This window comes from Aquarana catesbeiana, linkage group LG08 (assembly GCF_042186555.1).
Source record: "Aquarana catesbeiana isolate 2022-GZ linkage group LG08, ASM4218655v1, whole genome shotgun sequence".
Taxonomy (NCBI): Eukaryota; Metazoa; Chordata; class Amphibia; order Anura; family Ranidae; genus Aquarana; species Aquarana catesbeiana.
Genome location: NC_133331.1, coordinates 105,757,937 through 105,771,182, shown reverse-complemented (window position 1 = coordinate 105,771,182; position 13,246 = coordinate 105,757,937). Strand labels below are relative to the sequence as shown.

Sequence of the window (13,246 nt, the reverse complement as noted above, 5' to 3'; positions counted from 1 at the left end):
CCGGGGACTCCTGATGTGAGGGGGGGCTCCGCCGGGGACTCCTGATGTGAGGGGGGACTCCGCCGGGGACTCCTGATGTGAGGGGGGGCTCCGCCGGGGACTCCTGAAGTGAGGGGGGACTCCGCCGGGGACTCCTGATGTGAGGGGGGACTCCTGATTGTGAGGGGGGGCTCCGCCGGGGACTCCTAATGTGAGGGGGGACTCCTGATTGTTAGGGGGGGCTCCGCCGGGGACCCCTGATGTGAGGGGTAGCTCCACCGGGGACTCCTGATGTGAGGGGGGCTCCGCCGGGGACTCCTGATGTGAGGGGGGGCTCCGCCGCGGACTCCTGATGTGAGGGGGGGCTCCGCCGGGGACTCCTGATGTGAGGGGGGGCTCCGCCGGGGACTCCTGATGTGAGGGGGGGCTCCGCCGGGGACTCCTGATGTGAGGGGGGGCTCCGCCGGGGACTCCTGATGTGAGGGGGGGCTCCGCCGGGGACTCCTGATGTGAGGGGGGGCTCCGCCGGGGACTCCTGATGTGAGGGGGAGCTCCGCCGGGGACACCTGATGTGAGGGGGGGCTCCACCGGGGACCCATGATGTGAGGGGGGGCTCCGCCGGGGACTCCTGATGTGAGGGGGGCTCCGCCGGGGACTCCTGATGTGAGGGGGGGCTCCGCCGGGGACTCCTGATGTGAGGGTGGGCTCCGCCGGGGACCCCTGATGTGAGGGGGAGCTCCGCTGGGGACTCCTGATGTGAGGGGGGGCTCCGCCGGGGACTCCTGATGTGAGGGGGGGCTCCGCCGGGGACTCCTGATGTGAGGGGGGGCTCCGCCGGGGACTCCTGATGTGAGGGGGAGCTCCGCCGGGGACACCTGATGTGAGGGGAGGCTCCACCGGGGACCCATGATGTGAGGGGGGGCTCCGCCGGGGACTCCTGATGTGAGGGGGGCTCCGCCGGGGACTCCTGATGTGAGGGGGGGCTCCGCCGGGGACTCCTGATGTGAGGGGGGGCTCCGCCGGGGACCCCTGATGTGAGGGGGAGCTCCGCCGGGGACTCCTGATGTGAGGGAGGGCTCCGCCGGGGACTCCTGATGTGAGGGGGGGCTCCGCCGGGGACTCCTGATGTGAGGGGGAGCTCCGCCGGGGACTCCTGATGTGAGGGGGGACTCCGCCGGGGACTCCTGATGTATGAGGGGACTCCTGATTGTGAGGGGGGCTCCGTCGGGGACCCCTGATGTGAGGGGGAGCTCCGCCGGGGACTCCTGATGTGAGGGGGGGCTCCGCCGGGGACTCCTGATGTGAGGGGGGGCTCCGCCGGGGACTCCTGATGTGAGGGGGGACTCCGCCGGGGACTCCTGATGTGAGGGGGGGCTCCGCCGGGGACTCCTGATGTGAGGGGGGGCTCCGCCAGGGACCCCTGATGTGAGGGGGAACTCCGCCGGGGACTCCTGATGTGAGGGGGGGCTCCGCCGGGGACTCCTGATGTGAGGGGGGGCTCCGCCGGGGACTCCTGATGTGAGGGGGGACACCGCCAGGGACTCCTGATGTGAGGGGGGGCTCCGCCGGGGACTCCTGATGTGAGGGGGGGCTCCGCCGGGGACTCCTGATGTGAGGGGGGCTCTGCCGGGGACTCCTGATGTGAGGGGAGCTCCGCCGGGGACACCTGATGTGAGGGGGGGCTCCGCCGGGGACCCCTGATGTGAGGGGGGGCTCCGCCGGGGACCCCTGATGTGAGGGGGAGCTCCGCCGGGGACTCCTGATGTGAGGGGGGGCTCCGCCGGGGACTCCTGATGTGAGGGGGGACTCCTGATTGTGAGGGGGGGCTCCGCCGGGGACCCCTGATGTGAGGGGGAGCTCCGCCGGGGACTCCTGATGTGAGGGGGGCTCCGCCGGGGACTCTTGATGTGAGGGGGGACTCCGCCGGGGACTCCTGATGTGAGGGGGGGCTCCGCCGGGGACTCCTGATGTGAGGGGGGGCTCCGCCGGGGACCCCTGATGTGAGGGGGAGCTCCGCCGGGGACTCCTGATGTGAGGGGGGGCTCCGCCGGGGACTCCTAAAGTGAGGGGGGGCTCCGCCGGGGACTCCTGATGTGAGGGGGGACTCTGCCGGGGACTCCTGATGTGAGGGGGGGCTCCGCCGGGGACTCCTGAAGTGAGGGGGGACTCCGCCGGGGACTCCTGATGTGAGGGTGGACTCCTGATTGTGAGGGGGGGCTCCGCCGGGGACTCCTAATGTGAGGGGGGACTCCTGATTGTGAGGGGGGGCTCCGCCGGGGACCCCTGATGTGAGGGGGAGCTCCACCGGGGACTCCTGATGTGAGGGGGGGCTCCGCCGGGGACTCCTGATGTGAGGGGGAGCTCCGCCGGGGACTCCTGATGTATGAGGGGACTCCTGATTGTGAGGGGGGGCTCCGCCGGGGACCCCTGATGTGAGGGGGAGCTCCGCCGGGGACTCCTGATGTGAGGGGGGACTCCGCCGGGGACTCCTGATGTATGAGGGGACTCCTGATTGTGAGGGGGGGCTCCGCCGGGGACCCCTGATGTGAGGGGGAGCTCCGCCGGGGACTCCTGATGTGAGGGGGGGCTCCGCCGGGGACTCCTGATGTGAGGGGGGGCTCCGCCGGGGACTCCTGATGTGAGGGGGGACTCCGCCGGGGACTCCTCATGTGAGGGGGGGCTCCGCCGGGGACTCCTGATGTGAGGGGGGGCTCCGCCGGGGACCCCTTATGTGAGGGGGAGCTCCGCCGGGGACTCCTGATGTGAGGGGGGGCTCCGCCGGGGACTCCTGATGTGAGGGGGGGCTCTGCCGGGGACTCCTGATGTGAGGGGGGACACCGCCGGGGACTCCTGGTGTGAGGGGGGGGCTCCGCCGGGGACTCTTGATGTGAGGGGGGACTCCGCCGGGGACTCCTGATGTGAGGGGGGCTCCGCCGGGGACTCCTGATGTGAGGGGGGGCTCCGCCGGGGACTCCTGATGTGAGGGGGGGCTCCGCCGGGGACCCCTGATGTGAGGGGGAGCTCCGCCGGGGACTCCTGATGTGAGGGGGGGCTCCGCCGGGGACTCCTGATGTGAGGGGGGGCTCCGCCGGGGACTCCTGATGTGAGGGGGGACTCCGCCGGGGACTCCTGATGTATGAGGGGACTCCTGATTGTGAGGGGGGGCTCCGCCGGGGACTCCTGATGTGAGGGGGAGCTCCGCCGGGGACTCCTGATGTGAGGGGGGGCTCCGCCGGGGACTCCTGATGTGAGGGGGGGCTCCGCCGGGGACTCCTGATGTGAGGGGGGACTCCGCCGGGGACTCCTGATGTGAGGGGGGGCTCCGCCGGGGACTCCTGATGTGAGGGGGGGCTCCGCCGGGGACCCCTTATGTGAGGGGGAGCTCCGCCGGGGACTCCTGATGTGAGGGGGGGCTCCGCCGGGGACTCCTGATGTGAGGGGGGGCTCCGCCGGGGACTCCTGATGTGAGGGGGGACACCGCCGGGGACTCCTGGTGTGAGGGGGGGCTCCGCCGGGGACTCTTGATGTGAGGGGGGACTCCGCCGGGGACTCCTGATGTGAGGGGGGCTCCGCCGGGGACTCCTGATGTGAGGGGGGGCTCCGCCGGGGACTCCTGATGTGAGGGGGGGCTCCGCCGGGGACTCCTGATGTGAGGGGGGGCTCCGCCGGGGACCCCTGATGTGAGGGGGAGCTCCGCCGGGGACTCCTGATGTGAGGGGGGGCTCCGCCGGGGACTCCTGATGTGAGGGGGGGCTCCGCCGGGGACTCCTGATGTGAGGGGGGACTCCGCCGGGGACTCCTGATGTGAGGGGGGGCTCCGCCGGGGACTCCTGAAGTGAGGGGGGACTCCGCCGGGGACTCCTGATGTGAGGGGGGACTCCTGATTGTGAGGGGGGGCTCCGCCGGGGACTCCTAATGTGAGGGGGGACTCCTGATTGTTAGGGGGGGCTCCGCCGGGGACCCCTGATGTGAGGGGTAGCTCCACCGGGGACTCCTGATGTGAGGGGGGCTCCGCCGGGGACTCCTGATGTGAGGGGGGGCTCCGCCGCGGACTCCTGATGTGAGGGGGGGCTCCGCCGGGGACTCCTGATGTGAGGGGGGGCTCCGCCGGGGACTCCTGATGTGAGGGGGGGCTCCGCCGGGGACTCCTGATGTGAGGGGGGGCTCCGCCGGGGACTCCTGATGTGAGGGGGGGCTCCGCCGGGGACTCCTGATGTGAGGGGGGGCTCCGCCGGGGACTCCTGATGTGAGGGGGAGCTCCGCCGGGGACACCTGATGTGAGGGGGGGCTCCACCGGGGACCCATGATGTGAGGGGGGGCTCCGCCGGGGACTCCTGATGTGAGGGGGGCTCCGCCGGGGACTCCTGATGTGAGGGGGGGCTCCGCCGGGGACTCCTGATGTGAGGGTGGGCTCCGCCGGGGACCCCTGATGTGAGGGGGAGCTCCGCTGGGGACTCCTGATGTGAGGGGGGGCTCCGCCGGGGACTCCTGATGTGAGGGGGGGCTCCGCCGGGGACTCCTGATGTGAGGGGGAGCTCCGCCGGGGACTCCTGATGTGAGGGGGACTCCGCCGGGGACTCCTGATGTATGAGGGGACTCCTGATTGTGAGGGGGGGCTCCGCCGGGGACTCCTGATGTGAGGGGGGGCTCCGCCGGGGACTCCTGATGTGAGGGGGGGCTCCGCCGGGGACTCCTGATGTGAGGGGGGACTCCGCCGGGGACTCCTGATGTGAGGGGGGCTCCGCCGGGGACTCCTGATGTGAGGGGGGGCTCCGCCGGGGACCCCTGATGTGAGGGGGAGCTCCGCCGGGGACTCCTGATGTGAGGGGGGGCTCCGCCGGGGACTCCTGATGTGAGGGGGGGCTCCGCCGGGGACTCCTGATGTGAGGGGGGACACCGCCGGGGACTCCTGATGTGAGGGGGGGCTCCGCCGGGGACTCCTGATGTGAGGGGGGGCTCTGCCGGGGACTCCTGATGTGAGGGGGGCTCTGCCGGGGACTCCTGATGTGAGGGGGAGCTCCGCCGGGGACACCTGATGTGAGGGGGGGCTCCGCCGGGGACCCCTGATGTGAGGGGGGGCTCCGCCGGGGACCCCTGATGTGAGGGGGGGCTCCGCCGGGGACTCCTGATGTGAGGGGGTGCTCCGCCGGGGACTCCTGATGTGAGGGGGTGCTCCGCCGGGGACTCCTGATGTGAGGGGGGGCTCCGCCGGGGACTCCTGATGTGAGGGGGAGCTCCGCCGGGGACACCTGATGTGAGGGGGGGCTCCGCCGGGGACTCCTGATGTGAGGGGGGACTCCTGATTGTGAGGGGGGGCTCCGCCGGCGACTCCTGATGTGATGGGGGACTCCTGATTGTGAGGGGGGGCTCCGCCGGGGACCCCTGATGTGAGGGGGAGCTCCGCCGGGGACTCCTGATGTGAGGGGGGCTCCGCCGGGGACTCCTGATGTGAGGGGGGGCTCCGCCGGGGACTCCTGATGTGAGGGGGGGCTCCGCCGGGGACTCCTGATGTGAGGGGGGGCTCCGCCGGGGACTCCTGAAGTGAGGGGGGACTCCGCCGGGGACTCCTGATGTGAGGGGGGACTCCTGATTGTGAGGGGGGGCTCCGCCGGAGACTCCTAATGTGAGGGGGGACTCCTGATTGTGAGGGGGGGCTCCGCCGGGGACCCCTGATGTGAGGGGGAGCTCCACCGGGGACTCCTGATGTGAGGGGGGGCTCCGCCGGGGACTCCTGATGTGAGGGGGAGCTCCGCCGGGGACTCCTGATGTGAGGGGGGGCTCCGCCGGGGACTCCTGATGTGAGGGGGGGCTCCGCCAGGGACTCCTGATGTGAGGGGGGGCTCCGCCGGGGACTCCTGATGTGAGGGGGGGCTCCGCCGGGGACTCCTGATGTGAGGGGGGGCTCCGCCGGGGACTCCTGATGTGAGGGGGAGCTCCGCCGGGGACACCTGATGTGAGGGGGGCTCCGCCGGGGACTCTTGATGTGAGGGGGGACTCCGCCGGGGACTCCTGATGTGAGGGGGGCTCCGCCGGGGACTCCTGATGTGAGGGGGGGGCTCCGACGGGGACTCCTGGTGTGAGGGGGGGCTCCGCTGGGGACTCCTGGTGTGAGGGGGGGCTCCGCCGGGGACTCCTGGTGTGAGGGGGGGCTCCGCCGGGGACATCTGATGCAAGGACGGACTCTGCTCGGACATCTGAAGCAAGGACGGTCGGCTGGTGGCAGGCGACGTGGCTAGTGACACGCTCAGGGATCCCACTGATTCTGCATTATGGTGAGTTGAATGATTTCATTTTATATTACAATATAATAATAGAAATAATGCGCTTCAATCATCCTGACACCATAACAACCATGGTGCCGGGATGATTGAAGTGCTAACACCAGGTGTTTGGAGTATCTTTATCTGCTGATTGTTAAACTTTCTAGAATACACATATTTCTATTGTGTAGGATCTGGGGCTGCTGTCCCGTCATTTCCCTCTCTCCCCCTCTCCATCCCTCATTCATTTCAGACTCTAACCACACCCTCTAGAGCCACGCCCATTTAAGCCACGCCCACAATTTCGCGTAAACCACACCCATTTTTCGCGCGCCGCACTTGTCTATTTTTGCTAGGCCACGCCTGCTGACGAATGCCCCGCCCCCTAATTATTGGACAGCTCCGCCTACAGCCACAAAAGTGTCCCACATTTTTTTTTACAATGTTGGCAACTATGGAACAACATACAGATGAGTGTTTTTTCCGATAGTAATTTTTTCTGTCGGAAAAATATAGAACATGTTCTCTATCTAAGTCCGTCTGAATTTTCGACTGAAAAAGCCCGATGGGGCATACACACGGAAATTCCGCTCGTGTGTACGCGGCATGAGGGATGTAACTAATGCATACCTCCCAACTTTTTGAGATGGGAATGAGGGACACTTATCAGCAAAAGTATGCAGGCATAGGACACACCCCCTGCCACGCCCCTTTAAACAAGAATTTTACAAAAAAAAGCAAGATTGGTTAAACCCACAAGTGCTTTATTTTTTTAACTACTATTATTCCTTTATATTGACTTTTGGAAATTACAAAGCTGCAAAACACTTTTTGAAAGATAAACCGTGCATTTTATATACATCTATATAGATCAGACAAAAATGGGGGACAAATGAGGAGGAATGAGGGACAGAGGGACATTGCGGCCAGTGAGGGATGTAACTAATGCATCGCTGGAAGGTGGAGGGAAGTATTTCTGGGGGTTTAGTTCCACTTCAAAAGTCAGCAACTCTACTATTGGCTTTTATTTCTTTTTTCCAAGCCGAGTTTAGTGTCACTTGAAGCAGCCATTGTTCGTTATTGGTGAACCTTCTTCCCTCAGACATGTACTGTATACTGGCAGCAGGCTGTCATATCTCTGGAGGGAGATCAGGACTGAGCTGTGTGTGGAGAGATCTACATCCATCCTTTTATTATCCTTTCCTTATAACACACACAGCTCTATGGGAAAGCTGACATAATCCTCCAGAAGAGGAGAGCTACCCAGCCTGGGAGACTCCACGAGCCAATCAGAGAAGCTGGCTCAGTAACCAATGAGAGGCCAGCTTACAGGTGAACTCCAGCACATGGGTGATCAGCATCCCTCCAGCTCTGGATAGAACACTCTGAGCGATGCTCTGATTTACGGCTCTGCTGTGAAGAGCTTTTCCAGCAGCATCAGCAACAAGTCGGGTAAGTGAGCAGTCTCCTTCTGTGATTAGAGATGCAGAGGGGGTGATCCTCCTCCCCTCCCCCACACCCAGCATGTTTACAAACATTCAATAAAAGGGAAGGAGCCCAGATTAACCCCTTCCAGCCTGGTCCACAAGAGAGGACAGCCATGACAGTTCTCTTTGCAGGTTGGAGGATATTGATGGGCAGTCTGTGTATGGACTGACCTCTTCCCATGGTAGGGAGGAGTGGGATCAGATCATACAATGTGGTTCCCTGTCTTATGTCCTCCATATTGGGGTAGCTGTGTTTGCCTCGTTACAGATTTCCAGGGAGAAGGTGATGTGTTCTCTGGTGGTTGGCGATTTGTTTCCGTTACGTCTCTGTGTGTGGACGGATCCCCCTGGAAACAGAAAATCGCAAAAAAAAGGCTGCCTAAGTTTATTTGGACCGCTTGAAATGTTCATAAAAGCACGCGTCCCCCTAGAAATAAAATCCTGGACCCCCCTAGATTGGACTGACCCCCTTCTAAATATACCAGGCTGGGAACACAGGGACCCATATATAGAGGAACCCATGACAACCAATCAGAAATCATCTCTTAGGGCTCCTTTACACCATATTTTTTAAATACATTTCCAAACGGAGTACAGACGCATATGCAAGAAAAGCGAGCGTATTGCAATGAGCCTTGTTTACACCATGGCAGTGATTTCACATGTAAAAAGATGCATCATATTGCATTTTTTTGTACATAAATGCACCAAAAATGTGGGAAAAACAAAAAGAAAAAAAAAAAAACAGACAAAATGCATAAAGAACTACACACCAACATGAGTATTGTAAATGAGCTAAATTCCAGGCACAAATGTATTTTTTTCAGTAGCCAGAGGATTAAAACATTTGTGTGCACCAAATGCCTTTGCAAATCCAGATGTTACCTTGTAAAAGTAGCAGATCACTGCAGCTGCATCACTAAATTACTGTGCTGAGAGCAGAGCTGTGGGAGGGTCCTATCAGACTCCACCCACTATAGGCTGCCTGCAGAAAACTACAGGAGGGGGCGGACACCAGACCAGTCACCCTGCACAAGGAGAGAGAGCAGCAGTGAGCAGTCTGTATTATAGGAAGCTCCTGCACAGGGACAATCCTTCACTCTAAATTGCTGCACACACCTGTAAGAAATAAACAAACCACACCAAGGTTCAAGTAAGGATACACATACACATGCACTGTTTAAATAATATTTCCTTAACCCGGAGTTCAGCTTAAATGTCCAGTAGAGGACGTATCGTAAATAATACTAACCTTGCTACACAGATCAATTTTATGCGCTTGTAGGCCAATGACTGCAATACTGCATGATCAATATACAACTGAATTACACATGTCACACATCGTATATTATCCTTGTGGATGTTTACATATATACACTGGATGAATAAAATATTTGTCAAGTACAAGATATTCTTTTGGTGCTTCTGTGGCAGAACTTCTCTTCAACCCATATTAAAGGCCACTTTTTTTTCCTCCACAGTTTGTTTTGAAACATTTGCCTTTGTTTTAGAATTTGGAAACGTTTAGTTGTTTGGTTTATTATTTTTGTGAATACTTATTAAAATGTAGCAAAAATAGGACGTTTAACCCCCGTTCACAATGAATCCGACTTTGAAATTGCTTGACTTCACTTGAAATCGCCCAATTTCAAAGCGGCATGTCAGTGCAAATTCAGGTGCAACTTGGCTGACATCAATGTGACTTCATGCACAGATGTCTATGCAAGTCGCACCTGAAATCGCCAAAAAGAGTACAGAAACTTTTTTTTTTCAAATTGGCGCGGAACTGCAAAGTCGGCGTTGCACCAATTTGAACAGTTGCATTGCTGACAATAGCATGTGACTTGGACCTGCCAAATCACATGACAAGTCACATGGTGAGAACGAGTGCTTAGGCTTGTTTTACACTCGTGTTTCTGTGCATTTTTAAGCAGTTTTGCAGTTACTGGTTTTGCCTCATTTTTTTACAACAGTGCAGAGATGTGGATGGCTTATGAAAATACATTGATTCCAATGAAGCCATTCACATCTCTGCGCTGTGTTGTAAAACATGAGGCATGTCCAATACAGTATTATATGCATTTACTTAATTTTCTGGTCAATTGAAGTCTGTGGGAATGCATGAAAAACCATGTAAAAATGCATGTAATACTCCTAGTTTACATGACTTAAGGCAGTAGTAACTGCAAAACCAGTAACTGCAAAAACTTCTAATAAAGCTGACTATAAAATTCCAATCCCAACCCAATTTTGTGGCCAAGGATTCAGGCAAGGATTTAGCTGTTTATGGTACCCCTTGAAGGTCATTATGAGCTCTTCCAACATTGGAAGCACCCACTATTAAGCAGGCCATAGAGTACGTGATTTTCTTGTGCAGGGAGTCATTCCTGCCGAGAGAACACAGTGATTACTGCTAGCGGCTATAGCCACTAGCAATAATCGCACGCTGAAAATCCAACATACTGGCTGTACCAAAGTCGATTGATGGATCGACTTGGGTAAATCAGCCTGCCCAGAGATGGATCGAATCTCGGCTGGTTCCTGCTGAAGTGGCTGGGTTTCGATCCATCTATGGCCGGCTTTACTCACGAAAAGTGAGAGAAGGTGTTGACCATTGGTCCACTGCTTCTCTTTGCTTGAAGGGTCACATTAATACATACATGGGTCGAATTCCGAACAAATTTTCTTTTGAAAATCAGAAATTTTGTGCATTTTGTAATCCGATGGTGCCATAGTTGATTTAGAAATTCGACCAACTAAGCCTTCAATTTCACTTCATGTTGCTACAGAAAAGAAATTTTGTGGCTGGGAATCTTCTTTTCTTTCCAGGTCACAGCTCATGCTTATTTCTTTTTTGATTATATTTCTCGCACGATTCTAACATCATTGATTAGAAGTTTGTTTTTCAAAAAATTTCCAACATGCCTGATCAATCAAATTTCATAGCCACACGGAAATCATCCATTGCTGCGGCCCACTAATGGTGCGAAATTCGAACGGAAACTTGTAATTACGGTTTTCGAAAGAAAATTAGTTCGGAATTCGACCCATGTATGGCTGACATAAGGCCCCTTTCACACAGGGGGGACTCTGTTCAGATCAGCAGGGAATACGTTCGAAGATCTTCTGCCGATCAGAGCTGATGACAGGTCTGTCTGTTCAGTTTTTGCAAAGTGGACACGGACAGAGCCTGCTCTGCTCTATGGGTGGCTGGGTGTAAACGGACTCCGCTGTCCGTTTATACCCTACTACCTCCGATCCAATCCGCCTACATGGAAGAGGATGGATCCCCTTCCGCTTGTTTTTAGTGGATCGGAGGTAGGCGGGTATAGACGGAAACAAGTCCATTTACACCCGCCAGTCCATAGGGGGGGAATTGACGTTCTGATCTGGTCCACCTGAAAAACTGTCAGATGGACCTGATCGGAAAAGTGGTATGAAAGGGGCCTAAAAGGGGCACTTGGGCCTATGCTACAGATGATGATTAAGGCCCCTTTCACACTGAGGCGCTTGAAAACTGCCCATAAAACGCTTTTGAGGCACTTTTGAGGTGTTAGCGGTGTGCTTTTTCGAAGGTCACGTGACTCACCATTTTGAGGAGCTTTTGAAGCCCTTTTCAGGCGCTTTTCATTCATTTAATTGAAGAGGGGCGCTTTTTTTAGCGCTCCAAAATGCTCCAAAGATGCTGCTTGCAGGAGTTATTTCACCGTCCTGCCAGCACACTGCCGCAGTGTGAAAGCATTTATTGATTTTAACACAGGAGGCATAGCAGACAGCAGCATTGTCAGTCTGGGGGGGGAGGGGGGGTAGTGTTTAATGTATTAGCAGATATAGATTCACTAACACATTGAAGCCAAACTCCAGCTCACACTTTATAATAAGTTACAGCAAAAATGTTTTCCCTTTTTGGATAAAGGTTTTGCATCAATAAAAAAAAGATAATCATTTTACTCATCCCTGCCAGTGTTAAGTAGTTTTCTCTCAACCATGTAAACAGATACATTCTGCTGGAGAGTTTGTGTGTACAGCTGACTCAGGTGTTCAGCTTTGGCTCAAGCGCTGCGCCTGCGCACTAGAGGGGAGACGCTATAACTTTTGCGCAAACAAATCAATATACGCTTATTGTGTTTTTTGTTTTTTTTTAACAAAAATATGTAGAAGAGTACATATCGGCCTAAACTGAGGAAAAAAAATGTTTTTTTTAAATATTTTTGGGGGATATTTATTATAGCAAAAAGTAAAAAATAATGCGTTCTTTTTCAAAATTGACACTTTTTGTTGTTTATAGCGCAAAAAATAAAAACCGCAGAGGTGATCAAATACCACCAAAAGAAAGCTCTATTTGTGGGGAAAAAAAAGAACGTTGATTTTGTTTGGGAGCCACGTCGCACGACCGCGCAATTGTCAGTTAAAGCGACACAGTGCCAAATCGCAAAAAGTGCTCTGGTCTTTGGCCAGCCAATGGTCCGCGGCTGAAGCGGTTAGTACAGAAATGTTGGCTTACTGAAAAGTATGTACATGTACAGTATAGTATACACTCAATACTTGGTCGGGGCTCCTTTTACATGAATTACTGCATCAATGCGGCGTGGCATGGAGGCGATCAGCCTGTGACTCTGCTGAGGTTTTATGAGAGCCCAGGTTGCTTTGATAGCGACTTTCAGCTTATCTGCATTGTTGGGTGTGGTGTCTCTCATCTTCCTCTTGACAGTACCCCACAGATTCTCTATGGGGTTTAGGTCAAACAAGTTTGCTAGCCAATCAAACACAGTGATACCATGATCATTAAATCAGGTATTAGTACTTTGGCAGTGTGGGCAGGTGCCAAGTCCTTCTGGAAAATGAAATCAGCAGAGGGCTGCGTTGACTTTTGGACCAACCAGATGACATGGCTCCCCAAATCATCACAGACTGTGTAAAATTTTGCATTTCATTTGGAAATCAAGGTCCTAGAGTCTGGAGGAAGAGCGGAGAGACACAGAATCCAAGTAGCAATGAGGTCCAGTGTAAAGTCTCCACAGTCAGTGATGATTTGGGGAGCCATGTTATCTGCTGGTGTTGGTCCACTGTGTTTTATCAAGTCCAAAGTCAGCGTAGCCCTCTACCAGGAAATTCTAGAGCACTTCATGCTTCCCTCTGCTGACCAGCTTTATGGAGATACTTCACTTCATTTCATTTTCCAGCAGGACCTGCCCACACTGCCAAAAGTACCAATACCTGGTTTAATGATCATGGTATCACTGTGCTTGATTGGCCAGCAAACTCGCCAGAACTAAACCCCATAAAAAATATGTGGGGTATTGTCAAGAGGAAGATGAGACATCAGACCCAACAATGCAGATGAGCTGAAGGTCGCCTTTTTATTGGTCTTATGTAATATTCTAATTTTCTGAGATACAGAATTTTGAGGTTTTCACTAGCTGTAAGCCATAATCAACAAAATTAAAAGAAAGAAATGCTTAAAATATATCACTCTGTGTATAATGCATCTATATAAGTATCTATATTTATATCTATATC

The 13,246-nt window shown here is 56.3% G+C and overlaps 1 protein-coding gene across 1 annotated transcript in view; it reads left to right on the top strand.

The window, feature by feature from the left end:
* The first annotated feature begins 7,556 nt into the window (after positions 1-7,556).
* ZNF365 (zinc finger protein 365) overlaps positions 7,557-13,246 on the top strand; it is a 52,285-nt gene continuing 46,595 nt past the window's right edge. Inside the window, exon 1 of the mRNA XM_073596258.1 lies at positions 7,557-7,691. The gene's annotated coding sequence lies outside the window, so the exon portion shown is untranslated. The remainder of the gene's footprint in view (positions 7,692-13,246) is intronic.